Genomic DNA, 25,992 nt, shown 5'->3' with positions numbered 1-25,992 from the left:
TTATCTAGCCAACTCACTTGCCAAAGTTCCTGGTGAACAGCTTATATCTGCAAGATGAGTGTTACCAGTAGTCACAAAAAATAACAAAATGAAATAATCAATATAGAAAGGAAACATAAGCCTTGGTCCCAAACTACTACGTTCTGATGAATTAAAAATAAAGTCACAGAAATATGTAAATATTGTACAATACTAACATACAAAATTGTACATATTTACTCTTATACATTCATTGTATCCTATATATCACTAACATAAAAATAGTTCAAGCCTGACATCTATCCCTAAGATGTTCTCAGCTGTCTTAACCAAAACAAAGATTGCTTCTGACATGTAAAATCAGAAGTGTATAATGAAATGCTTAAAACATGAAAGCATGCTTTTATCCATCACCAGTAGCAATAACTAAGGAAATTTCAGAATATTTTTGTTAAAGTTAGCAATATTCTCAATAGCATTAATTGCAGTATGACTACAGCCAAAATTGCTTTGATATTTCCCAGAATTCTGGAAAAGACTTCCCCATTTTATGAAGAAAAAATACTTTCGTTATTAGCTACAGTGTTCATTCATGTTAACACAGACAGAGGTTTTGTAATTAAAAATTCCTGATAGGGAACTTTATCAGTTGCCAGTTGAATCTCCTTCACAAGAGCTGAGAAGCTGGTTGGTTAAACATTACTTGAAGACATAGTTTTTAAGTATAAGTAAAAGCAATATTACATGTTTCTTTATTACTTAAGGGAGTATAAAATTAGATTAACATCTGTTAAAAATCAGTAAGAGGCACATTAGATATAATTCAAACAAAATCACAATGTTAAGTACCTCTGATAAGCAAGATACTCAGTATTTGGGGGTCCTGGGAACAAGCATAAAAATAAAAAGGCATAGCAGATGATGACAAAGAAATCACAATATCAGTATTACTGACATTTTCCTTTCAGTTCTACATAGTTTTTTGCAATAATAAACAGCTAAATTCTAACCCAGGTCCTTTGCTAAAACAAGAAGGATCAAGTGGAAAAGCACAGCTTCATACCAGACATGGAAGCTGCCACAGGGTAAGGTTCTGGTGCTCCTCTTGCACATGAAGACAATGAAGTTTCAATAGAATGTTGAGAACCTTGATGTACGTCCATTTCTGCCTGTAAACAAGTAAACTATTAATATTAAGGCACCAAACATTTCCACCACAATTTTTTTTTGGTATCATTAATCTACTATTACATGAAGAACATTATGTTTACTAGGCTCCCCCCTTCACCAAGTCCCCCCCACATACCCCTTCACAGTCACTGTCCATCTGCGTAGTAAGATGCTGTAAAATCACTACTTTTCTTCTCTGTGTTGCACAGCCCTCCCCATGCCCCCCCCACACTATACTTGCTAATCATAATGCCCCCTTTCTTTTTACCACGCTTATCCCTCCCTTCCCACCCATCCTTCCCAGTGCCTTTCCCTTTGGTAACTGATAGTCCATTCTTGGGTTCTGTGATTCTGCTGCTGTTTTGTTCCTTCAGTTTTTCTTTGTTCTTATACTCCACATATGAGTGAAATCATTTGGTACTTGTCTTTCTCCACCTGGCTTATTTCACTGAGCATAATACCCTCCAGCTCCATCCATGTTGTTGCAAATGGCAGGATCAGTTTTTTTCTTATGGCTGAGTAATATTCCATTGTGTATATGTACCACATCTTCTTTATCCATTCTTATACTGATGGACATTTAGGTTGCTTCCATATCTTGGCTATTGTAAATAGTGCAGTGATAAACATAGGGGTGAATCTGTCTTTTTCAAACTGGAGTGCTGCATTCTTAGGGTAAATTCCTAGAAGTGGAATTCCTAGGTCAAATGGTATTTCTATTTTGAGCATTTTGAGGAACCTCCATACTGCTTTCCACAATGGTTGAACTAATTTACATTCCCACCAGCAGTGTAGGAGGGTTACCCTTTCTCCACAACCTTGCCAACATTTCTTGTTTGTCTTTTCGATGATGGGATCCTTACTCACAATTCCATTTTAGTGGGTTATTCTCCTCAACAACTCTTCCTTATATTCCTTACCATCATCCCCCACAAACTCACCAAAACTGGGAGTCCTCCACTAGGCTGCAAACTCCCAAGTTTCTCTTCATTTTGGTTTCCCATTTCCACAGTGCCCAGAGAGAAGAGCACACTACAAACTGAAAATGCTTAATAAATGTTTGATAAGTTGAACTGCATTAGTCATCTTACTCTCTCACCTGCCACTCCAAAATTTATCACTTATTCTAGCTCCAGCCAACATTCCTGGCAGACATTATTAGATGAAAAAAAAAGATTTATTCATTCAGAAATGTTTTGTTCAAACACTTCCTAGGTACCATGCGAAGTGCCATGGATGCAAGGGAAAATACATGATCCCTGGCTTTAAATAACTCAGTCTAGTAAGAAAGATAAAGCTGGAAATTAGCCACTGTAGCAACCTGTAATCAGTTTGTAAAAAGAGCTACAGATACTAAAAGAAAGGGAAAACTGGCTTAGAATAAAGGCTTCAGAGAGGAAATAAAGGCTTTAGAAAGTCATGTGAGATGACTACTAAAGAATGAGTAGCTGCCAGACCAAAGGACAAATAAAGGACATTTTTAGTAAGGAAGTGATGAAAAATTATAGAGGTGCAAAAGGGTACACAATATTCTGAGAACTTCAACAAGCTTTGGGGAAAGTAGCACATGAGGAAAAAAAAGGCAAGAGAAAGATCACAGAGTTGCCTTATTATGCTAAAAGCTGAACCTCTGTCCTGACCAAAGGAGGTAAGCCAGGAGAGTGACATAATCAGTAAAAAAAATCTTGGCAGCAGTGTCAAAGATAGGAGGAAGGACAAGACTAAAGGCAAAGGAACAAATCACATGAGACAAAGCTACTAGCTTGATCTAATGGTTTATGGAATTACGGTTACCCAGTCCATCACCAATGACCATTAAGTGTTACCCAATGGGTCTCAAATTCAGATATAGATAGATAGATAGGCAGACACTATATATATATTCAGATTTATACATGCACATAATTTATATGTGCATATAATTATACCAATGACTTGATAAACTGAAAGTTTCAAATCTATTGTCTTGGAAAAAATTTACTACTGTTACGGGATCTGTGTCCCCCCAAAGGATGCTGAAGTCCTAATCCTTAGTACCTGTGAAGGTGACTTTATTTGGAAATAGGTTCTTTGCAGATAATCAAGTTAAGATGAGGTCTTTAGGGTGGTGTTTAATCCAATTATGACTAGTGTTCTTATAAATAGGGTAAATTTGGACACAGAGACAGAATCACAGGGAGGATACCACATGAAAATGAAGGCAAAGATCAGTGTGGTGCATCTACAAGCCAAGGAACACCAAAGATTGCCAGAAAACCCACCAGAAGCAAGGAGAGAGTTATAGAAGAGATTAATTCCCTAACTGCCCTGGGAAGGAACCAAGCTCGCCAACACCTTGATCTTGGCCTTCTAGCCTCCAGATCTAGGAGACAATAAATGTCTGTTACTCAAGCTACCCCATTTGTAGTACTTTACTAGAGCAGCCCTAGCAAAATAATACACTCTCTAAGAGAAATCATGATTTTTTTCCCCTGAAAATCACTAATGGCAAAAGCTTTCTGAAGAAAGATTGCAAATCAGAAATAAAAAAATTTCTTGGTATTCATTTTTCAATCTGGTTGCAAAGGTGCTATTTAATAGCTAAGCCAACCTAGTGTCAGAAAACTCTAGGATATGATTCACCTTTCATCCTATACAGTATCATTTATACAAATGATATTACATGATCAAACATTGGAAAATATGATCCTAAAGAACCTGGGACATGAAAATAACAGGAAATTATATCAATTTTTCCTTTATTTTGTAAGGGTGTTGCTTCATGCATTTTTTTTATGTACCTGTGAGAATATGATGTGACCCATAATAAAATCAAAAGGTAATATAATGAGTTATTTGATAAGAAGCAATGAAATCAGCTTAGATCAGTAATGGCCTCTGGAGTGACACATACTTCCATCCAAATCTCACCCTGTTACTAGTCAGCTATAGACTTGAGCAAATTACTTAAACATGTTGGAACCTAAAATTATTCATCAGTAGAACAAGAATTTTACATTTTAAATAAATGACTACAGAATATATGAAATATGCTTAGCATATGATAACAGAGTTTTGCTATTTACATGAGAAGAAAAACTCATAAATTAAGGGTTTTTTGCACTTCTCTTGGGTAGGACAAATAGGCAGGTTTACATAAGAACTAAAGTCTTGATCATACATACTGTCTATAAAAATATTGCCTTTGGCTAGTTCCTTACTATAAAATGCAGGACTTTCCAGAGTTTTAAAACCACCAAAACTCAAAACACACTTAAATTTATTAATGTTGGAAGTGAAATACAAATAGGATCTTGGTGGCTTTTGTCTCTGTCATAGACATCAACTAGTATGCAGCTTTCAAAGCTCTACAACACCATCCCCTTACACCTTCAGATCACTAAGTGCTAGCCAGTCCAAAACAACTCAGACTGACATTAGGTTAACTCTAACAGAATTGCATAATTCACTGTAACCTTCTATCAGGTATTACTGATATGTTTTCTGCCTCTTTTTAAATGTAAATCTTAGAAAATACCTCAAAAATGTAACTAATTACATTTTTACATTATGGGACTTACTTTGGAATTTGTACACTTGTTTTGAAAAATGTGAAAATAATGCAAAACTCAATTACCAAAATTTAAAAGGACTTTATTTTATCAAGCAAATACTCTACCCAAGATACAAATTATTCTTCCCTTCCTAATTGCAATACTTACAAACTGAAACTTGTATCTACACCTACATATAAAAAAATAGAAGAAGCTACATAATTAAGTCCAAAAAGACTTCAATTACTACAAAGAGAATGGTGATATTTTTGTTAACCTTTTTATGTGAAATAGCTATCTACATTGGTCAAATTTGTTGGAAAATGTATCAGCAACCCACTTCTCTTTGTGAGAGAGCCAAGTAGTAATTATTCTTGGCATCTTTTAATAAATTTGATGAACTATAAAAACATGTTCAGTCTTACAATAAACCCGATATTAGCATCAAAGCTAATATGGTGTCAACACCAATGTAGGTATCTTTCTAAATAATACGAAAACATGGTATGACTTCAGATGTTTAGTATAGTTCCTCACTTTAGCTCAGAATTTGCTAATTGAGTTTTCAAAAAAATGAATGTGCTTCTTGCTAAATAAGTAATTTAAAGGCCACTTTTCAGAAAACATTGCTATGTAATTATTATTACAGAGAGATAATTAGATTGGCATACTTGAACAAAATACTTTTAGACTATTAAAAAATTCTTAGATCTTACATTGATTTTAAAATTTGATTTAGTTAGCAAATGCCATATCCTATTTATTCAAGATACTATATAAGAATAATATTTCATTTTGGTTGACCTCAAATTATACTTCTAAGAATTTTCTTCAAAAGGTAACAAACAGCAACAGAAAACTAAATACATTTTCTTTTTCTCTTAAAGACTTAAATATAGTAATATTAATAAGAGAACACAAATACATTAAGAAAATATAATCTGTTAAATTACTGGCAAAAGACTGTACCCATTATTATCACCCCGAGGGCAGAGACTATGCCTTCATCTACCTCATATTCCTTAAGCATGACAAGAACTCAATAAATAGAAGTGTTAACGATCTATACCTCAAGAACAATAAATACAAGAATAACCTAATTCTCCCAAGAATCAAATAATGGAAAAACCCTATAGAGCTGAGAACTCAAAACAGGCCATGAACAATATTTTACAACATGCAAATCTAACATTAGTAGAAGGAAAATTCTACCCCTTATACTTATCCACAAATTCTGAGGTCACAGTAGAAATTGTGCAATGGCATGTCAGGAGGAAATATATGCCAATGCTAGTTTTGAAATAATCACAACTTTAAGTGAAGTCATTAAGAACTGAGTAGAAATGTGCAGATATTCAAATACCTATGATCCTCAGACTGTATATGGGGGAAATTTTTTCTTTTTACATATTCTGTTGTTTCTATAAACACAGTATCACCTTTCTACAGAGAGTTATTACAACTAAGCAAGTAAGGTAACATACATGGCCTGACTATAAATGGACTATAGATCTTGTGTCTCAATAGGGTCTCTCTGGTTTTAGCATTGTCGTTTTGGTGGTTAAGATTTCATATTCTCACCATCATTGCCCAGATTTATATTGTAGTCAGAGAGAAAACAGGTTAGTCAGGGGCTAGTTATCATTACCCACACCTTTTCTCTTCAGTTTCACCTACCTGCCAGAGCAACATAGGGAAATTTAACCAGTATAGAAAATTCCTACAATACACATTACAGATGATCACTAGAACTTTCAAGTAGACAAGAACTGCCTTTTGAAATATCTGTGTGTATGCACATACACACACATGCACACACACAGCTTTACCTACTGACAGAAATGCTATAGGAATTTAAAATATCATATGTAGTGTAAGCAAATAAAGCAACGGCTAAATAAAAGGGATGCTGAATGCTGGTATCTGATTCTCCTCCCCAAATTAATATGCTAGGGAAAATTTCCTACTAGAAGCTGCTGGCCACATAAGCTAATTGACCTAAGAGAAAAATGTGTTATCTGGTGCTTGTTAAAACACAACTATCTTGAGAATATTTATAGTATAGACAAAGTTACTATTAGTAGCTTCATTTGCCCTAAAAGGAATGATTACTACTATTACAAGTTCCCAAGTATTTATAGAAGAAAGCAAATAATTTATTACACCAACTTTTTGGTCTTAAAGCAACAAATTCGGGAAAAGGTGGTTTTACAGTAAGATACCTAACCCCACCTGTAGTTAAATAGCTGTTTTTTTTTTTCATAAGAGACGCATGGCACTATGTGAATATTATGACTCAAGCTTACTCATCTCAACTAAGAATGAATTAAATTTGTTAGAGCAAAAACCTGAAAGAGAATGTACATGCTTGTAATTCTAAGTTTCCATTTATAGAACGGGGTTTTCCTCCAAAGAGGTTTTAAAAACATGTTTTCATGTTATTCTATTTGTGCTTTCACTTTAGTGCTACGGTAAGTTTTCTGCTAAATAGATACAAGAAAAAAACTCATTTTCAAATAGGAAGTTATTTGTGACTTGACCACAGCATAAGCTACATAAAAATGGAAGAAGTAATATGTTAAAGTTCTGACTGCCAAATACACTGAAATGTAGATACACATACATGTAAAGAGACACTTGTGTTTGTGCCCATCCCTACTTTCCTGATCTGATTACCATGAACAGACCATAAAATTAACTGTAAAGTAAGAAATGTATAGAAAACTTCATTATACCCAAACAGAAGGAATCACAGGTTCTGCAGGACACAGAGTTCTCTCATTCTATAGCTAGCTTCCAGGCTGGTATGGCTAAAATGTTTTTCCCCACAGAGAAGATATTCTACAAGTAAAACCTTTCCTGCATGACAACCAAAAAAAATCATCCAAACCTGTGGACAGTCTTTAACCACAGGCTAAAGCAGCAGTCAGCCAGTCAGTACCTAAAGATGACAGGTAAGAAGGACTGCAGAAAAAAGTGCTTAAACGGAAGTGAGGAGAACTGAGTTTTATTCCTGGCTCTGTTATTTACTATATGGTTTTGGGCAGGTTACTTAACCTCTCTGAAATGCTACCTTTTATCTGTTTTATTTTGTTTCATATGGAAAATAAGAGATAATCAAAAAAATTTTTTTGAAATATCTGTGGTCTATCTATTTGTAAGTATGTGCAGAAGGACATCAGAAAACATACAGACCTATCGCCAACTTCACAGATGAGGACTGTAAAGCCAATGCCCAGTCACAGGTGATTAGACTAACAAGGGTCTAACAGCTGTCACAGAGCCAACATTTTAAAATTAATTTATTCAAAAGGACAAGTCACTTATGTCAAAATTTTAGACTGTAAAAAAAAGGACATAAAAGGATGATAACCATCAAGTTTAGGATGATGATTATCTCTTCAAGAAGACATAAGGGAATAGGATTAGGAATAACTTCAATTGTACTGACAATATTTTATTTTCAAATTGAGTTTGGAGTACATGGGTATTTCTTTTCTTTATATACAATTTTTTGTTTGAACTGTTTTCTAATCATTTTTTTAAGTAACCATCAAATATCTTTAACCAAATGCTGAGTATAATAAATGAAAACATTTCTCTGGAATTTTAAAGGTCAATGGAAACACTGTGTGGTTTCAAACATTTGCCTGCTGAGCTTAAAAGAAATGTATCACAATGTTCCTCTAACATAAGAGGAAAAAAGTCAAATAGGCAGTAAATATACATATTTAAACTATTTCCAGTTTCCAGCTTAGTAAAATATTAAGAATACACAAATGGCACAAAACACATGAACTGTATTAGTAGTAGCATGATTAACCCATTTAAGAATACTGCCTAATAATTTGTACTTAAAACATATGCCTAAGAGAAATATACTCAAAAGTCACATCTGAGAGCCTAATAATCATCAAGTTTTTTTGTTTGTTTGCTGTTTATTTGCTTTTACTGTGACAAATAAGAACTTCAATGATTTACCTAAAATTAGCAAAGGTTTTTCTAAACATCTACATAGAAACTACCTGTAAAAACTAAGTGCCTCTGAAATCTCTGGAATGACTATAGGTCATTCAGCAAAACATATTTACTGTATACTGCCAAAATAGCTATTTAATTGTTATCATTATGATGCAGATATATAATGGAAACAGATGTTCCTTTTTGCTTTCAGCAAAGCACAGGAAAAGCACAAACTTGCTGATATTGCATGGACTACTACCATAGCACAATAGAGGGGAAAAAAGACATTAGCACATGACAATATTAGTTTTTACTACAAAACTAATTGCATAAAAAGTATAATTCAAGATCATTAAATCAATATAATTTTCAGCACTACAGAAGGGAAACAAATAGATTTGTATAACCAGCCTATTTCACATTTGCAGTTGGAAAAATACTTCAAGAGACTAAGCAAATGCAAAATGCTACCACTGCATCCAGAACACAAGGAAAAGAAATGTCCTGTTTTCTTTGCTCATATAACATGAATTGGAATACTGTCTCCACAAAGACATTTTTTTAAACCAGATAATAAGCTGGAAGAACCTTTCTGGAAAACAATTTGGCCATCATCAAAATAAGGAACCTTAAAATGTGGTTTATACTCTCATCCAAGTAATTTCTCTTCTAATAATATATTGTAAGGAAATAACCAGAGGAATGATTGAAGATTTATTTAAAATGCTATTCATCATAACTTTATTTATAAAAATGGAAAATTAGAAATCTAACCTTCCAATAGTAGAACAATGATTCATTAAATTGTATATGTTAAAGCATTATACAGTCAATATAAATGACTTTAATAATAATTTTAATTACACAGGAAAATTTTCATTGTATAATGCCAACTGAAAAAAGCAGGATATAAAGTGTTGTCTATATGTATGACATACACACATGTATAAAACATTTAAATATTTTGAGGAAAAAGGCTTAAAGCAAATACATAAAATGCCATTTCAACTTTTGCAAATTTTCTATTATAAGCACATACTACTTTTTTAATCAGAAAGTTATTTTTTTCTTTAAACAATTAAACAAGTCTATTACTATACTTTAATAATCTCCATCCTTATCTTTGGGTCAAATAATCCTATACTTATAGTAAATTGACTTAAAGTTATGCCAACATGTTATCTGATCCTAAAATCTGGCATAGAAAGAAAGGTATTTGTCAATCACATGACAACACACTTTTCTCCTGAGTTAAACAAGATACTTACAAATGAGGGAAAATTTTTATGAGACAAACATTTTAAATGCTTACTCAAGAGCTATTAATGTGTTTTAAGTCACCAAGGAAGTTTTTCAATTAAAAATACTTCTAAAGCAAAAAAAAAAAAAAATACTTCTAAAGCATATAAAGCTGCCTATTAATTGCTCTCCCAGTATACCAATAAAAAGTTTGCCATAGCTTTCATAGGACTCTTAGTTTACTAATTCTATTTTTACAAGAAGGAGCTGATTTGTCTTATGCTATTACTGTCTATTACTTCTAGAAGTCTTGAGGAAAGGTGGGAAGCAGCAAATTCTGGCAATCTGCCTAAAGAGAAATCAATGAAACAAATTAATCCTTCGCAGGCTGCAATGACACAGTAATCCATCATTCAGAGCTGCTTTTATATACCAAATCAGAAAGCAGAGGAAAGAGCCCTGGGGGACATCACAGACAACAATTTACACCAACACTGGGAAAATACTGAGGAATCAGTTTATTTAAAGAGGGTAGATTTCAGTCGATTGCCTATTTCATCAAATAAAGATTTTTTTCTTTCACAATATGGTGGACCCAAGGCCCAATGACTATACATTCAGAACTCAGTACCAAATAGACTGGCTGACATCAAAGAGGATGAATGTTTTTAAATAATTAGCATCATTAATCACTATGAACAAATATCTGGCTGGAGTTAATACTACTTTTTCAATTAAACTCCCAAGATGTTAAACACATTCCTGTTTTCATTAGGAAATAACTGTAAATTTATCTACTAATCTACCACTTAACTGACCAATTCCTGGTAAAGCACTTTTGAGGTTATTTCACACCTCAAATGGAGCCATTTAAGATATGTGTAACTTCCTAAGTACTGTATTAAGTTTAAAGTCTTGAAAATTTTAATTGCACCTCTTGTGGTACAAATTCCAATAAGCAAATCAGATTATAAACAAATAACTTGTTTGAAAATGGTAACACTTCTTTTGCTTGTAATACAGCTGACAATGCTGAAAGATACATTTAAATGGGGTTTCTTTTTTAAAAACAAACGTATAATCAATGTACAGCAATAAATTCACACTGAGTTTATTTATACATATACAAAAACATATATATCTACATTTATTCATGCTTATGTAGAAATGTATGCACTTGAGTATGTCTTACTAAAGTAATGTATTCTGAGTGGAAGTATAGTCCCTAGATGAAAACTAATAACAAGAACTATAAAGTCATAATGTATTACTATTGTTAAATGCATGCATCATTTTCATGGTTAACTGTGATGAGTCAGTGAAAGAAAAGGACTTTCAAGAAATAAAAAGAACACTTGTCACAATGGTCCCGGAAATGTCAAAACCCAGAATATCTAATCACAGATCCAAAACAGAAAAAGAAAGTTAAAAAATACTAACTAGTCAAATTCTGAGTGGCATCTTCGATTCAGAGGTCCACAGCCCTATGAGTGCAATGCCTGGCCATGCTGATACATTTTTAATTCAATGCATGGATCTACTATTTATTGATTTAATAAGGTTACAGATATTATATTATTGCTGTTCCTGATGAACTGTCAGCAATTTAATCTAGTGAAATCTTACAGAGGAATATATATATATTTTAGGGGAGAAAGAGATAATAGCTATGTACCCTTCACTACCCATGACACTGGCAAAAGCAAAGTCCCTTCCTTCCCAGACTGCTCTGGGCTCCTAACATTTTCCTTTACTAAAGATGCTGGCCACCGACTGACTGAAGTTACAGTGGAGAGACTGCAGCAAAGCCTTGTAGGTACACTTTCAAAGGTAGGGAAGGCAATAGCTTATCTTCCCATATCCACTGTCTGGCTTTGAGGTATGTGCACACGCATGCACATATGCATGCACATATATACGCACACACGCAGACCTTAGCCCTGACCTTGTCACCTAACATGGTTTAAAGGAGCCCCTCGGCAATTCCCTTTCTCTGGACCTGAACACTGTCCCCAGCATCACTAGACATGTAGACAGAAAAAAAGGAAAGAAATTCACTTTCTCAAAAGCAGTTCTACCAAAATACAACAAAAAAGAAAGGATTTAAAGGCTATGCCACAGTAAGGAACACTACATAAACCAGAATCAGAAAATGGTAGAGAAGTCCACCAAAGTTGCTGAAACAAACACTTGAGAACTATCAGAAAGTTTTTTGTACTGCTGTGCTACCCTGCTTGTGGGTTTACTTCCCCAACCTGGACACCCGTGTTACATGCTGTGATCCAGCTTTTCCCTGACTTTGAAGAAATGAATAATCTAAGGAGCGGTGCTGCTGGTGGGGTCAGTAAAACTATGCTAATTGATGAATCTAATTGCTTCAAGCAGTCCTGCCTCTAAACAGGGAGAGCACAGTTGATGGAGTCAGTCTGTTCCTAATAAAATGAAGAAGCACTGAATTAAATTCCCAAGGAAGGCACTATAAAAGTTTCCACAGTGTAACCAAATGACTTCACCTATGCTATTACCCCTAAGATGACATCTTTGAAAGAAAGCAGACCCCAGTCAGGCTCCATATTCATAAATCGGCTGAGTTTAGACCAGTGAATCTGGATTGATTTAAAAAGGCTTTTTCATCCTTCCAATCAAATGAAGTCACTGTTAATTAGATGCTTTCTGTTAACAATGTCACTCTTCTCCACATTACCTGCTCACACTTGCAGCGCCTCTAGTGCAACATCTGGAGCACCAGTTCCCCCGTAATCAGTCCTCACAAATTTGGCTAGAGGGTAGTGGTATTTCCGTTTCTCAATCCCTGCCTGAAGGAAGATACTATTCAGTGTACTGATAGATTCATATCAACTCTCTAATTCGAGAAATAATCAATCTCTGGGAAAACTCTCCAAATATGGTCTCCCAAAATCTTTTTTTATAAACTACACAGCAATTTCTGCGTGCTGTTCCCGCCTTGTAGATGGATGTTTTAAAAAATGCCTAAGCCCATAAAGTTAACTCCCACTAACTTTCCAGCTTCTGAAGACCACGCTCCTTAAACCAGAAAATCGGGTTTGAGGTTTCCCAGCCTTGACCCGGGCCTTGCTCCGTACCCGTCTCGGCCCAATTCCTGACGACGACTAGCGGCCCAAGGCTGGACAAACTGTTAGGCATCCCTGGAGAACTGCAAGGCTCAAAGCTGCACTAGCCAGAGATTTGGGAGATACGGAAGACTCGAAAACTCATTCGACGGTGAGTCTCTGAACCTTACAAAGTTGGGCGGAGGTCGGCTCACATTCTCTCCGAGTCTATTCCAAAAAGGTATGCAGCGCCGACCCGGGGGCACAAACTGCCAGCGCGGACCGAGGGCCTGGGCCTCGGGTTCGGGGAGCGTGCGCCACCCCCCGGGCGAGCCTAGCTTCCTTCTTGCACCTTCCGACGCGCAGGCCCGGAACTTTGTCACTCAGGCCCTCTCACGGGGTGGGGACCTTCACCGCCTCCACAAGCACGGCTCTTACCGCGGACGAGGTCCCGGTGTTCACCTACAGCCGCGAGAGCCCCTCACGGCGCACGGCGCCTGGCGCCACGCTCGCGTCAACCGCCCGGAAGCCAACTTCGGGAGTGCGGCATCGTGCCCGGATGTGGGCCCTGCTTCCGGGAGCTGCTCGCTCCCTGGGCCAGAGTTCCCGAGCCTCGAGGGAAGAAGTGGGAGGGGCTCCGAATAGGAAGCCTAGTCCACAGAGTGCAGAATTCATTCACCAGGGAGCGCCCTATGGGGCTAGGAATCTGAGGAGACACACGGAAGTAAGGGCCCTTGACTGACGTGGGGATGGCGCGGACTTGGGGCAGGGCTTCCTGGCCACCCTTGGGATCCGCAGCACCGAGGGCCACACTGATCCCAGGGCTTAGAGGGACAGGTTACCGGCAGGCCTTCAGGAAAGCCTCGGGCACCTGCCCCCAAGTGACGGACTTCATTCTGGGCAGGGAACCCTAAGGGGAAGTCTCCGACCAGGCAGGAACTCGGACCCAGGAACGTGTCCCTGACTCCTAGGCACCCCAAGACGAGACCACCGCCTGAAGTCCCACGCGGTTTGGTGGGTGGGAGGTGCTAATCCGCACAGCTAAGCTACAGTGAGTCTTGCTTCCATAGATATCACAGAGGGCAGAATCACACTAGATGAGGTTACACAGCGACGATGGAAAGACAAAACCACCCCGAGACAGGCACACTTTGCGAGTTAGGACTCTTAATTGCCTTTCTTCAAATCTTTGACCCCAAAGCTTCGTCCTGTGACAACGCACGTCTTCTCCTCAAGGTTTAGGGAAGTTGTTTCTGGGACTCGCACCCTTGTTATGTCGGCTCAGGGAGGGAGGCAGACAATAGCAGCAGCCGAGACACCTCTGATCTCTAAGTACAGGAAAATACGGATGGTGATTGGAGCACTTTCTCCTTCTGCTTCCAAAGGGAGCTCAAACCTGAAGCGCCAAGGTTATGCCTCTCCAAAGTGTAAAACTCGTAAAACCTGCGAGGGACAGCACCGCCCGCACCTGGAGGGGATGCCTTTTTGCAAACAGAAAAGGCTATTTATTCTTAATGTTTTTCATTTTAGGACTTGTGTGAAACTGTTGGGTGCTTGTTTAGTGTAATACACTCCGATGGCCCTCTGGAAACTAAACTAGAACTGAGCAAAGGGAAATGAGGCGAATGAAAAAAAAGGTGCTAGGGAGAGAGTGGTGGGTGGAATTCTGAGTGCGTGGTGCTCAGGGTCTGCTCCTACCCCACAGCGCGGCCCAGCTCCAGCGCGGGTGGACCCACCCGGCATAAATACCACCATGTGCTCAGGGCTGCTGTGCTCTGGCTATGCTTTTCGGGGTGATCTACACACACACACACACACACACAGTGGCGCGTGCTTTTTCTCCCCTGGCCCTGGGATCCCTGTGATTGTCCAGACAGCGGAATCCTGCTGCGCATGGCCACTTAACCATTTCGCTTACGCTAGACAAGGGGTAGCTCTAGCCGGGGAAGAAGGGCAAACTGAGAAGCCTGTAAGCGTGGAGATACTGCCCTGCAGGGGGAGGGCTGCTCGAGTGACAAGAGCCCGGGGAGTGGCGTTCTCCCTAGCTCCGGGCTCCTCCTCGCCATTCATTCTGGTCACCTGTCATCCCGAGTTCGCCAGGACCCACGCCCTGCCGGTCTCTTGCGGCCATGCAACAATTTCCAACCAGCCAGAGTTGCGCACCCTTGGTGCCCCCGGGTGTCCAGCCCTGAGAGCAAGCGCTCACCACTCACTGAAGCCTTCTAGATACAAAGAGAACAAGCGCCGCTTTTCCTGCTTCCTTCTTACCCTCCCAGCGAACAATGACTCGCCGATGTTTGGGGTGGTGGTTGTTCTTTTAAAAGTATATTAAAGGATCATTGACGTCTCCCCGTCAAGTCATTACGCCTTTATCCCCATCAATTAACCACACCTCAGAGGGCTGCTATTAAGAGCTAAATTGAGCTGCAAAAGTAGGTATCCCCTTTCAGACAGATGTTGTCATCTCCCGCTGAGATAAGCGGCCGGCGGGGCCTAACCCACAGCTTCCCCAGCTGCTGGAGCAGTACTGGACCAGGTTAAGGACTCAGGCCTCGAGGCTGGCATGGACGTCCCCGCCTGAAATTGCACTTGTACCCTAGGAGCTGGAAGGAACGAGAAGGGTCCTAGCTCTCCGACCTCAAGCGCTATGCACAGCAAAGGAAAGTGTCTCCAGGGTTGTACCAGCGGAAACACCAAAAGCAAGCCATGCATTTTGGAACAGAAAAGTAGAGTGGAGAATGTTTGGAAAACTACAGCACCCCCTCCTCCCCACCACACACACACACACACACACACACACACACACACACACACACACACAAACTACAGCACCCCCTCCTCCCCACCACACACACACACCGGAGACCCGGGTGGGCAAAGTATTGAGTTTGGCTACCAGCCCTCCACCAACACACCCCACTTCCTCTTCCCACCACTCCAGCCTCCTTTCCTGGTAGCAAGGCCTCCAGAAACCCAGAACCCGGTATGGACGAAGGTGTGTTGCTGTGGGATGCTGGACGTGGAGCTAGGAAATCCAGGACTAAAACATGGCCTTTAGGACAAAGGGAATTCTCTAGGGACCACGGGGCCTTCAGCCCAGATATAATTTCACTCTTTTGCAGCCCCAATCATTAGCAGGGACTTGGGGCACTGGCTGTTACGCGCAACTGAGATTCCCTAGAGGGCTGAGGGGAGGATGGAGCAAGGGAGGTGGCCCTCACTGAAGCTACAAGGCTTTTCTCCTAGCAGTAGCCACAATAAATTTGGCCAAGGCTAAAGGAGATTAATTTCCCAGCATAATTCAATTAAAAGATTTCTAAAGTGATCTTTTGCGAAAATGAAAAAAAAGTGTGCAGCTAAAGAGGGGACTGGTTTTGATGACAGTGATTTATAGCATGGACACAGCTGCACTGGTTGCTGGCTCTCCTGCACACGATTTGACCAAAGCATCCCATCAGTGCCTCCAGTCCAAAACTCTGCCTCTCGGAAAGACAGACATCCATCACACCAACCTGAGGAGGAGAGATTGTTCAGGGGATGGGGTTGCTTACAAGCACCATAGACTTTTTTAAGTGCTATTAGATTTATGGTCTCTTTTTCGACGCCCATCCAGAGTAATTAGCACATATGTTCTAAATAGATGATAGTTTTGTGAGCAATAAAGCAATTACCCATCGTTGGAGCTGACAGTTCCTCCAACTAAACTCCAACCAGCAGCTAATTGGAAAAGTCATTTCAGCTCCATTGTCTGCAATTAGTCCTGCTAAACTACTACACCCCAACTAGCTGGTTTGAGATTAATTTATTCAGTGTTGTATTTGCACCAACAAGCCATTTCTACGATAGAACTTGCCTTTTGCCCCTCTGGACTTCACCCTGGAACTAAAGGAGCAGGTGGGAGTGAAAGGCAGATATGTAGGGGCCGGAATGATTCCCTGGGGGTGGAAGCACTAGATCTGGACTCAGCTTCAAGGTCATTGTCCAGCCCCTGAACGCCCCCAACAGAGAAAGCCATTCTTTCTCCTGCTGGGCAGTAACCGAAGAAAACTGCTCAGTTCGTGCTACCAAAACCTTGGTTAAAAATAAAAATCAGTCACTATTGGGGAGCCGACTGGGTTTTGAGTGCACCTTTCCTCCCACCCACCCATTTGTGATCCTCAGCCACCAAACTGTCCCTAAGGGATAAACATAGTCTCAGATTCACCAAAACAGCAAAATTCTGAGCCTTTGGCAAGGAGAGGGAGCCTCCAATCCTTGGAGTGGTTCAGGAAAGAAGACTAAAAAAGTCAGGAAGCCCTGCTTCTGCTTTCAGCCTGAACACAAAGTCAATTCCGCCTTGAAACTAAGGTTTCTCTGTGACTTTCTTTCTTTGCTTTTTTTTCTTCCCTCTTCCCTCATCTTTTTTTTCTTCTCTCCTTTCTAAAATTAAGCTAAATAGGTCTAAGATTTGTGCACAGTGAGTGGAAAAAATGTGTTAAACGTCGGTTTAACTCCCTACCGGAGCTTCCAAATATTCAATGGCTAGGATTCTTCTACTTAATTTAATCTTTATTGGACAGGGCGGCTCCTAGGCCTGTATTCACTAGGAAACCCGGGGAAACGGACCTGTTGGGGTTCAAAATTGAGGGTGGAAAGGAGTGGAGTTAAAGAGGGATTAATCCTCTCCCACCCAAGCTCCAACTTTGAAACTGGGATCTCTGGTAGCCTGGGGGTGGGAGAGGAGGAGGCTCAAGGTCCCAGCCCTGACTGTTAAAGGTCTCTGACATCTTAAACAGGGGGCGGGGGAGGCTGGCAGGTTGAGATGGAAACTTGTAGCCCTGGTAACGGAGTATTCTCTTAAAGGAATTTAACAGCGAAGTGTCCCAGGCTCTGGGAGCAATTTGAATTGTACTCAGAAGAACACGGGGTGGAGGTGGAGAGTGCTTCTGGAGGTACAGCGTGGTGCTTTCTGTCCTAGAAATCAAATATCCTCTTCCGGATAGCCATTCATACTTAACAATCTGAGGGCTTTTTCTCCTTTTTAAAATAAATAAAACAACACCTAAGGAAGACAACTTCAATGGTATTTTAGCCAGCATATGAGACTTGCTGAAATAATTCTGATTTCAAAACAAATTGTAATCACTGGCTCAACTTCAAAGATTTGGGTATGTATCTACAGCAAAAAAAACTTTTAAAGTGCCTAATGTGAGGCTCTTGTTTTCCACTTATTTGTTGTTTTAAGCGATTTAATTCCAAGAAAGACCAAAAAGAAAAATTATTAGGGAGAAATTGAAAGTAATGGTCTCATCTTATTCCATCACTTTCCACTTGTCACACAATCTCTACTATCTAAGAGAAATCCTCCTGTCAGTGTGGATCACAGTTGAAAACGGAAAGGAAATAAGATGTCTTCACTAAAAGGCTGTCCACTGTGTTCTCCATTATTTGCGTTTTTCAGGACTTAAATAACATCCCAGAGAGTGAGGATAAGAAAGCTGAAGGAAGAGTCCGCTGAAATATTATCTGGATTTGGTAGAGATTCCTAATGTGGGTGTCCATACTTATGTGTGTAAGGGCAAAATAACCCACCCAATCAGCCCCTCTCCCAGAATGTATGGGAAACATTTACAGACATATGATATGCATAGACTTCAAAAAATCCCTAAGCATATGTGTGCAGAGATATAGTCCTCTGAAAGCTCAGCTAGCTGTCCACACACGTTTTCACTACTGAAGTAAAGGCATTTCATTGCTCCCATAGTTTCTTTCTATTAAGAGCGATTAGAAGATGTCTATTTAAAGTTACTGATCCAAAGAGAAGTTAAGAGTAGATAAAAGGAGATTTCAAGTGACCTCCTCATTCCTTTCACACCAACCTGAGCCCTAGAATAGCCAAGGATCAACTAACACAAAAGCCCTTTCCTTTTTCTTTTCAGCTTCAGAAGATTTTATGCAAAGGGTTAACAATACAACATAGAGCTATCCTCCCGTTTTGTTAGACCATACATTTAATACTTATATTAACTTTTCTCATAGATGGGCTAGGTTTATATTCTACCTCTGAAATGAGTAAATAAAATATACATAGCATAACAGAGGGCACAATTATTTACTGCTCCATGAGGTTTGTATCTGTAGTGGTATATACCATGCTTATCCTCTTTTGTTTAAACTTTACCTATACCCCCTCACCCCTTACTGCTGGAGGACACTGTAATAAACATGTTTCCACTGACAGCTTAGAAGGAAATGTTAGGTTTGTTACTTAGATCAACCTTTTGATAGGTAAATACAATTGTAACATGACTGTAGCCACCAACAGATCTGCTGGCTTTGTGAGCAATACTTTTCCACTATTTATTTATTGTATAAATACATTTTAGTTTAGTTTATAGGCCTTGAAGGTGACATAAAGATTTAAACATATTTGAGCAGTCCTTAATCAGTGAATGTCCGACTCAGATATACTTCTGATGGGCTACTCCTGTAGTAAAAGAAATAGGTGCTCTGACAGGTAACTATTAAGGGAAATGATTTTACAGTGTAATTGATTACATTGTCAGAGTACTTTAACAAGCTTCAAACTCATTTCAAAACTTCAACTTTTCATCCAAACCCAATCCATTTTCCCTGAGAAGAAGAGCCATGCAGTCAGGCATTTAAAATAAATGAATACATTTCTAACATAAGGCTTACAATTATTTCTTTTTGCATGAATGCATGTAGATAGCTATAGCTTGACTTTTACAAAATGTAAATGTTTGGCCCTGCCTTCACTGATGTGCTAGGAATGATTGTCACTTTTCCACTAATAAGAGAGGCTTGCTTTGCACCCAAAAGTCAGTGCTTGCCCTTCTGCCATCTCCTGTGGCTACTCCTGGACCGTCTAACTGGAGGCCTAAGCAGAGCGGGGAAGTGCTTCCCTTATCTTTCTTTTCCAAAACAAGTGCTTCAAGTGGCAGGTTTGTGATAGAAAACCAAGCCACTTTCTAAGGTAAAGCACTTACCACTGTGGGTTTTGACCTAAAGGTGACAAAGAAGAAATGTCCAGGCTACAAGAGTGATAGTATTTGAGGCTGCTGGATCCCTGGTTCAGCTACATGGCCAGGCTAAGAGCAGACAGTCCAGCAGGAGCCCGACTCCCAACTTGGCCTTTCCACCCTTGTTTTCATGCTGACTAAGGCAGAACTTTTTACAGCTGGGCAGCCGCAATACTGACGAGTTCAATCTTGTGAGAGGGGAGTTTCTGACACAGGCAGGGGCTTTTGTGGTTGGTTGATTTGGTTTTTGTTTTTAGTAATTTCAAAACCTTAGGCAGGCATTCCTGTGCCTCTCTCCACCCTTTTCTTCAAAATATCTAGGCAAGACCATTTTAAATGCATCTTCTTCAACTGCATTCTTCCCAGCCTTACTCTCATACCAAGGGAGACTAATTGATTCGGCACCTTTAAAATAAGCTCCTTGGTAAAGGTCTGCAGTAAGATCAGAAGAACTGGCCTGTCTCCCAAGCAGTGCAAACATGTTCACCTCTCCAGATGGGCTTGATAAAACAGGGTTATTTCTGTTCTCTGGTCTCTCCAATAGAATAATTACATTTTTAACGATTTAGCGGGTAGGGAAGAGGTATGGGAGAGAATTTTCTACACATGTCTGGTCATTTGTATGGTCTCACAAGTCTAGATTTAGAAAATGTCTTTACAAGGCCACCTTTGTTCAGTGTGATTCACCAAAAGACAAAACGAAGGATCCAGTGAGTTTTGGGAGAGCAAAATACCAGTATCAAAGAGGTCATAGGATTAATAAAGAATAATTGAGCTTTCATGGAAACATTTTTGGGAGGAGGGGGTCAGTCATCTACAAAGGTTGCTCAGATCCAGACTCCTGGGGCCTGAAATGCAAGTTAATGCTGTATATGCAGCCACAGATCTCTGCTTCTTTCCTCCTCCTACGAGGTCACAACTGTCGGCTAGGAGAAACCAAGTGCAGTGTGGATGGTCTTTTAAAAAGTGATTAAGGCTGAGCCATGATGCTAACACCCGAAAGGGGCATTGTAAGCTTATCGCCTGATTCCTTTCCCCAGGTAGAGGGGTACCTTCTAATCGTCATTTGGGGGAACCTCACTGGAGACTGTGTGCATTGAATGGGACTGGTGACCAAGAAGGCAGAGGATGACTTAAGAGGGGAGCACCAGAAGTCCAGGCCTGGCAAACCTTTTCCCATCCCCAGTGTCTAGACTGGCCTCCTCAGTAGATAGACCTTGGAGAGGTCTCTGGGTCCGCGTCTCAAGGTAGATGCTGAGGTGAGGGCCACAGTAGGTCTGGGTGGAAGAGCCATGTCTACAGCTAAGGCTCAGGTAAAGAACTCAGGGCCTATAGGGCTTGCATGAGAAGGCATGGAGAAAGATCTGAAGAGAGGATGCGTGAAAGAAGGGTGGAAATTGCAACTTCATTTTCTGCTTCTGCCTCTGAGCATGCTTGGACACGTGTAGAATTTCACTTTGGGGACTTTATGAGCTCCCGCAAAATACAATCAATTTTCAATATGCCTGCATGTTGAAACACAATGTTGTTTATGTGAAACCTTCATAAGATATCAATGATACTTGAATTTAAAAATATGATCAATTTTCTTTCAGATGCCCTACCCCAAAACAACAAGCAAACATATCATTATCTTCTGGTTAAATGTGGGGTGCATCAGGCCCCAGAACCAGTGTGCCAAGCTGAGCCAGTAACAAACGACAGCCTCGTAGAAAGCCAGAGCTCCCCAGCACCTGACCTAACTTTTCAGTCCCTCCAGGGAGGCCATTTTGCGGGGGGAGAGGGACGGAGCATTCTGTGAGCACCAGTGGAGGCGCTCTGCGGTTCTGCAAATGCGGTAGGGGAACATAGCGTCTCCAAGAGAAACTGAGCTCTGAGTGCCGCTTGGGCTGGACGAGTCCCAGAAGAGGAGAGCGCCTGTACTCGAAAAGCTTCGGGTTTCTTCCTGCCTCCCCTCGCTACAGAAAGTTGGCGCGTGTGCCCTGCAGGAGCGTGATCTGTTCCCCTGAGCTGAAAAGCCGAGGGTTTCCGCGGCTCTGGTCAAGACCACCACCAGATGCTCCCCTCTCCCAGACTTGGGCTAGAGGCTGCACCTCTTCCTTCCTCCCCCCGGGAGGAGCTGCGGCTTCCCCAGAGGCCTCCAGGGCCGTGCTTCTCTCCATCCCCAGAGTCTCGTCGATCCCAAGGGCCTCTTCCAAGTTTGGAAGCTTAGGATGGGAGCTGGCAAGAAGCCCACAGTGAAGACGAGGCCGCCGCCACTCCCGGGGAGTCTCAATTCGGCCTCCCTGCAGGCCTTAACCGTAGCCTGCAAGGTCGGACCTAGGCCAGCCTTCTAGGCTGGCTCTTTTCTGTGCCCATCCAGCCCCGGGGCGCGGCCCCCGGCGTTAGCTTCCCCCGCCCCCCGCGTCCGCCCTGCTCGCCCTCTGACGCAAACGCACGCCCCTGCCCAGAGCGGAGGAAGGCGCTCCTGTTGGTTTTAATTATCTTCCTTTCACACACACCTCCTCGGTCCCCACTCCTGGGAGGTGACCCCCTCTCCCCCCACAGCCTTCTTGGCTGTGGCACGAGGAGTCTGGCCGGGCTGCGGAGCTGCGGATCTGGTGCTCTCTCGCTGCCGCTGCCGCCGCCGGTTCTCCGCTGGGGAAAGAGGCTTGGTGTTGCTTTTAATCCGCTGACACTATCGCCCACATCAAACAGGCAGCCATCGATCGTTTTGTGTTAGGGGATCCCGTTACAAACGGCGCCCGCAGGTGCGCGGCAAGAGTCGAGCTCACTAGGCCCTGGCTGCAGCTAGGCAAGGCGCGGGCAACAGGGCCAGTTGCGGCCGCACTCGCAGCCCTTTCCACCGCCGCTCCCGCTCGGCACCAGGGGGAGTGGTGGGCGAGGGGGCGGGGGGAGCCAGCGCTAAATCCGCGGATCCACCGCCCCCGGTACTCCGCCTCCGCGCTGGATACCTGACAGCCGTTTCCTGCCGGTAGGGGTTTGTGGGGTAGGGGATAGAGAATGGGGTGGGGAAGACCTGTTTTGAATTTGGACTGATCATGCTCGGCTGGCACGATCCTCAGCTTCAGGCCGGCCCTGCAACCGCGATCCCTACCTCCGCGCCGCCGCTGGACAGAGGCCGGACGAGGGCAGCTCCGGAGCAGACCCTGCGGAAAGTTCTCCTCGTCCGCACTCGCTAACTGGACTCCGGCCCCAGCCTGCAGAGGCCATTCGAGTCAAGGCTGCCTCTCGGCCTGTCCGCGATGCCAACCCCGAGTTCAAAAGAAACGATAATCATTGCATTACTTGCCTGGTGGGGCAGGACTTGGCTGAATTTCTCTCCGGGTGCCCACGACTCACGGTGCAGTGTCCGAGGGCGGCCGGGCCCGCAACTGGGCGTCCAGCGGGCCTCCGGTTCCCTGGTGCTTGCTGTCTGTCGCCTCCTCTTCCACTCGCTCCGTCTCTCCACGTTCTCTTTCCTTCTCCCTGTCTCCCTCTTCCTGCCTGCTTCCTCTGCCCTCAACTGCCTGCCTCTGTACTGTATGGGGAGTAAAATTTAGAATTTATATATAGAAAGCATGTTTTCTTTCTCTCTTTTACATTTTTTTTTTGTCTTTTAATCATGTTCTTTTCACCTTTTAACTGACCGGGAGACGTGAGCGCGTTATCTGGGAAGAGGGGCGAGGGCAAGGAGCCCCTGCCAGCCCCCGTCACCTCCTCTCCATCAGCTGCGACAATGGGCCGTCGCTTGCAGAGTGCATTGACTGTCTCTCCATTATTCGAGCTCGAGGGGCTGTGGGGCAGGCACAGAAAAGCTTTTATTCTGCTCTTTAAAATCGTCGCTCGTCTCTAAGCTGTTGCGGACTCCCGACTTGTAGGCTGGAGAGATCGGGAAGCTAAAAACGCACCCCAAACACGCAGCGCTTCCCACACCCCTCCCTGGTGAAATTTAAAGTGAGACCGAGTATTAAAAAACAAACCCTACCTCTGTCAATACAGCGTGGTCATTTACTCCTACCTGTACCTGAGGGCGTGTTGAGGCTAGGGAAGCTGGAGCTGAGACAAACTTTTACGCTCTCCCGAGTGGAGGGGCGGGCGGGCGAGCGCAGCTCCCACCCCCGGCGGCTGCAGCGGCGGCTTTGTCACTGCGCCGTTTCGCGCCCGCCTGAGCTGACTAGGGGAGCGATCTCAAAACGTGGGGGGTGCGAGTGTGCGATTGGAGAATATGAAACTAATAGAAGTATCATTTTCCCCCAGTACGATCTTTCAAGGAAAAAAAAAATCCATTGAAAGAATTTTCAAAGTGCTGTCTTCGTTTGGAGAAAAGGCACAGGCTGCCTGCAGGGAGGGGAGGAGGGACCCGGCAGTGCGCCTCCCGGTCGCGGCTCCCGTCCGCTAGGTGGCAGCCGGAGCCAGCTATTCCTACAGGCCCCGGGGCTGGACCCGCTCCTCCAGTCCGCCCCTCCTCCCGCGACCAATCGCCTCCGGGAATCGGAATCAGGGTCTGTCTCTCTCTCTCTCTCCCTCCCTCTCCCTCTCCTTTCTTTCCCCATCATCTCCCGCTTTCTCTTTCTCTTTCCCTCTCCCTCTTCCCTTTCCTCTCTCCTACTCTCTCCCTCCCTTCCTCCCTCGCCCTCCATGTCTCCCCATCTCCCGTCTTCTTGCCTTCGCCTCTCTTCCTGGGACCCTGAGTTGGCTGCACTAAACCCCCTTCCCCAACAATATGAGGACTTACTACTATGCCAAGGGGTGGGGGGGTAGGAAAGAAGGAAAAACGGATTAATTGGAAAGTTTAATTTTTAAATTATCTTTGGGATGAATAGGAACGTTGATTTGGATTAATTTTGTGGTAATAGCTGCCAATTCCACGAGTGTGTTTTGTTGTCATTAAACCTTTAAACCAAGATATACTTTGGACCAAAAAAATAGGGAATCCCCTACCTTGTTTCTTAAAAGGATAGAAAATGAATAGGAATCCACACTTGGATTATGTTTATATGTGAAAGAAGAAAACAATCCAAACCCAGTATATTTCACCAATTATTAAAATGATGAGAGTTTAATTCCCGTTAAAAATTTTCCTAACATTGTCAATGACACTCTCTTCACGCTGGTAAAACCTAATTTTAAAAACTTCAAAAGAAGTGAAAATAATTTCCCTCTAATTCTTTTAACCCATTGCAAAGCATTCTCCCCCTCACCATCCCTTCCCCCTCTAGTGTTCGTGTGTGTGTGTGTGTGTGTGTGTGAGAGAGAGAGAGAGAGAGAGAGAGAGAGAGAGAGAGAGAGAGAGAGAGAGAGAGAGAGAGAGAGAGAGAGAGAGACCATAGACGACCCATACTAATCAGGTCTCAGAGTAAATAGCAGCGCAGGGCGATCTCAATGTAAATTGCGCTTGTCAGAAACACGCCCCCCACCCCTCACTTTCTCTTCCCCTCCCCTCGCCATCCCCGTCAGTAGGTAGCTGAGAGGGAGGGGGAAAAAAAAAAAGAAAGAAAGAAAAAGAGGAGGGGGAGGGGCTCTCCAACCAATGGCGTGCAGGAGGCTTGCCTAACCTTAGCCTCCCATTTTCTCTCCCCCTCGATTCAGGGCTCTGACCAGTCAGTCGCCTTTGATTATCAGTTGCCAGCAGCCCTTCTCTTGGCTCCTTGACACGAGCTCCATATAAGGCAGCGATCTCCATAGAAACGTGTCAGTTTCAATAGTAGTGTCAAAGTTCACTATATACAGACATTCGCGCAGATCCCCCTTTCGGAAACATTGCTCTGCGAGTGCGCCCGTTTAAACGCATTCAATTTTGGGGTCTCTCTTTCTCTCTCCCTCTCTGTCTCTCTCTCCTCTCCCCCCCCCTCTCTGTCTCTCTTCCTCTCTTCCTCTCTTTTTCCTCCTCGCCTCTCTCAATCTCTCTTCTCTCCCCTTCTCCCCTTTCTCTTTTCTAACGTATTCTATTAGTTGTTTCTTCGTATTCTTCTTCTTTCTCTCCCTTTTCTCCCTCCTCGTCTCTTTTACTCCACTACTGCAGGAGAGGTCTAA

The 25,992-nt window shown here is 42.2% G+C and overlaps 1 long non-coding RNA gene across 3 annotated transcripts; it reads right to left on the bottom strand.

The window, feature by feature from the left end:
* Positions 1-19: 19 nt before the first annotated feature.
* Positions 20-25,880, bottom strand: LOC108391907 (uncharacterized). 3 transcript variants are annotated; one of them, XR_012130195.1, is made up of 4 exons: positions 23,945-25,880; positions 23,266-23,752; positions 1,043-1,144; positions 20-47 (listed from the first exon to the last, which is right to left on the bottom strand). It is a non-coding gene; the product is annotated as an uncharacterized lncRNA (long non-coding RNA). The 3 variants fall into 3 exon arrangements; XR_012130194.1 differs by having other exon boundaries at positions 23,266-25,880; XR_005059629.2 differs by having other exon boundaries at positions 38-47; positions 1,043-1,148; positions 23,075-25,880.
* Positions 25,881-25,992: the final 112 nt, after the last annotated feature.

Source organism: Manis javanica, chromosome 1 (assembly GCF_040802235.1).
Source record: "Manis javanica isolate MJ-LG chromosome 1, MJ_LKY, whole genome shotgun sequence".
Classification (NCBI taxonomy): domain Eukaryota; kingdom Metazoa; phylum Chordata; class Mammalia; order Pholidota; family Manidae; genus Manis; species Manis javanica.
Note: the sequence above shows the minus strand (reverse complement) of the source record. Positions and strands in the feature narration are given on the sequence as shown.